Genomic DNA, 3,230 nt, shown 5'->3' on the forward strand with positions numbered 1-3,230 from the left:
GTGTGTGTGTGTGTGTGTGTGTGTGTGTGTGTGTGTGTGTGTGCCCATGAATGGTTGGTTAGGTGACTATGTCTATATCTGTCTATGGCTCCTGTATGTGAATGCGTAGCTATGTACTTGGGGCTGTGAGTACATGTAGGAAGCCACAGCTTTCAGAAATAAGGAGGCAGTCAGTGGTCCCAGTGGTCTTTGCCTTGGCCCAGCCACATATGGGTTAAGTTCAATTCTGGGCGTCACCATTTAAGAAAGATATCCATCAAATGGAGAACATCCAGAGGATGACAGCCATGTTTAGCATCTCCCTTCCCCCCTCCCCCAAAAAAAAGACTGGAGGAGGAGGAGGGTGGTTATTTGAAGAGCAGTCATGTGGAAAAGGGATTCCATTTATTCTGTTTGTCCTCAGTGGGCAGAACTAGAGTAATGAGTGGAAGTTAGAAAGAAGCAAGCAAATGTAGAGTTGATGTCAGGGGCCTGTCCAAAGAATTGTCTGAAAGTGGAATGGGCTGCCTGGAAAGGGTGGGGTTCTTCCTTATCAGCAGTCTTCAAACAAAGGTTGGATGATCAGTTCTTGGGGGAGGGGGGTGAGGGGAGGGGCAAGGGATTTCTTTCAGTTATGGACTACACAAGGTGGTCACTGAAGTTTCTTCCAATTCTAAAATTCTGTGATTCTCTATTGGTGTGCTATGTTTCTCTGGGGGAGGGGAGGGCGTGGCTAGGCACTGGTGGTCTTTTTCTCTCCTGTCCTGCCTTGTACCTAAGATCTCCCCCTGGTCCATCAGTTCCTAGCACCGTGGGCAGTGGAAGGTGGCTGATGTGGGGAGTAGGGAAGGAAGGGGGAGGGGGTTGCCATGCTGGAAGACATTACCCTACACTCTCTTTTCTGTCTTACTCATCTCCCATTCCAGGGGAGCCAGTCCCTCCTACCCTCTCACTGATGTCTCAGTCTCTCCATTACCTAGTCAGCTCCCCAAACCGGTGAGACGGAGTCCCGTCCCAGCGTCGGCCCTCGGGGTGGCTCCCAGTCTGTCTCCCAACTTTGCCCAGCCCTGGACTCTCTCACCTATTCATTCTTCCCTGCCCCCCTTCCCCAAGCCCCTCCCTATTTTTTGCCACATCTTCCTTTACCCAACCCTCAGGATACTTCCCTCTATCTTTCAGGGCCCCAATTTGTCCACCTGGAGCATGAGGGGAAAGCGGGAGAGATGATTCCAAAGTAACTGGAGACAAACTCCACAGGGGATCTGCTGGAACAAGAGAGAGTTCCTATGGTAGGGAGTGGTGGAGGAGAGGGAGAGGACAAGGAGTTTTCAGGCATTCTTCCCTTTCGGTTTATGTCACCATCTGGGATGTTGGGTTTTCTTCTGGGGAAGCAGCCAGGGCCTGGGGGACGATACTAGGTGGACTGACAGGATGTGGAGACAAAGTCCCCTTTGCAGCTAGAGGCAAGGAATTGAGGGAGGAAGGAAGGAAGGAAAAAAGGGGAGGAGGGGGCCTCAATCCCTTGCTGTTTCCTCTGCCCTGCTACACAAGGACCCCGGGCTAGACAATAATTTCTTTACCACCAAAGGGTCCTTAAAGGGAGGGATTGAAAAGTCATAGGGAGTCTGATAACAAAGGGAAACTAGGGACTTCCCATTCTAAAACCCTGATTACATGACCAAAGCGTCTCAGTGGAACCCTTTTGGGGGTATTCTGTTCATCTGTCTTTAGTCAGAATGATTCCTCTCTAGATGGCACAGTGGATAGAGTGCTGGACTTGGAGTCAGAAGACCTGAGTTCAAATACTACCTCATTCACTTCCTAGCTCTATGATTCTCAGCAAATCACTTTACCTTTATTTTCCTCAATGTCCTCCTTTGTGAGATGGGGATAGTAATAGCACCTACCTCCAAGGGCTGTTGTGAGGGATTAGATGAAATAATATTTGTAAAGTACTTTGCAAACTTTAAAGTGCTATACAAATGCTGGCTGTTATTATGATTATTATTATTTCTAATAGGGAAGGAACATTTAGGACTGGAAGGGACATTGAAGACAACCTTGCTCAATCCTTTTTTTGCAAATCTAATTTCAGTCCTTCCCTTGGTTAGCAGGTTAGGGATTCCCCTCAAAGGGCATTCGGACACATGCTCTACAGGCAAGGCAGAGGAGAGTTGCAATGGTTGCCTTTTTCCAGTGGCCAGTGATCTGGCATTGTGGGAGTGTGATCTACTTTTGGGGAAGACATCCTGGTCTCTGGTGAAGGGGTTCTTGGTAGAGTAGGAAATAACTTGACTTTTCCTAGTGATTCTTCCAAAGGTGGAAGTGGAGGTACCAACAAAGGGAAATTCTATTCTGGATTTGATTTTTACTAACAAGGAGGAAGTGGGATGGAAATGATGGGAACTCTGGGGGAAAGTGACCATGGCCTTCTAGAGTTTGTAATAAAGGAGAGGAAACCCAGGCAATAGTCTCACATGTATTCTAGATTTTGGGAAGGCAGATTTCAAAGGGTTCAGGGGAAAGATGGCTAGGATCCCAGTGGTCCAAAATGCTATAGGAGGAGTTGGTCCAAGAGGGATGGGAGATGGTCAAGAATGGAATTCTGAAGACACCAAAGGAAACAATTCCAGTGAGGAAGAAAAATGGAATTTATCTGAAAAGACTGATGTGGATGCACAAGGAAACTCCACCAATCAACTAGATTTTAAAAGAAATAAATTGAATATGAAAAAAAAGATCAGTTAGGAGAAGGTAAATCTGAGTGTGTCCCAGTTCAGTAAAAATAGTGTCAGGAATACTAAAGTTCAGAATGAGTAGAGGCTGGTAAAGGCAGTTAAGAGCAACAAAAAGGGTTTTTTAAAGCTATAGAGGGAGAAAAAGGAGGATCATAGAGCGTAGGGTGTATGGGATGCTGATAACTGACAGGAGAGAGAAGCCAGCGCTTCTCCATTTTTATTTTGTTTCTTTCCTCTGCCAAAGTGAATAGAAATCACAACAGAGATGACTGCGAGGCTTGATACCCTGAATAACAAGAAATAATAAGAGAACATCTAGCTGCCCTTGATGATTTTGAGTCACCTAGGCCAGATGAACAGACATCCCAGGATACTGAAAGGACTGGTTGTATGACCCTGAGCAAGTCACCTAAACTCTGTTTGTATCAGTTTCCTTATCTGTAAAATGGAAGTCATAATAGCACCTACCTCCCAGGGTTTTTACAAGGATAAAACAAAGTTACATTTATAAAG

Source organism: Vombatus ursinus, unplaced genomic scaffold (genome assembly GCF_900497805.2).
Source record: "Vombatus ursinus unplaced genomic scaffold, bare-nosed wombat genome assembly UNPS02014797.1, whole genome shotgun sequence".
Lineage (NCBI taxonomy): Eukaryota > Metazoa > Chordata > Mammalia > Diprotodontia > Vombatidae > Vombatus > Vombatus ursinus.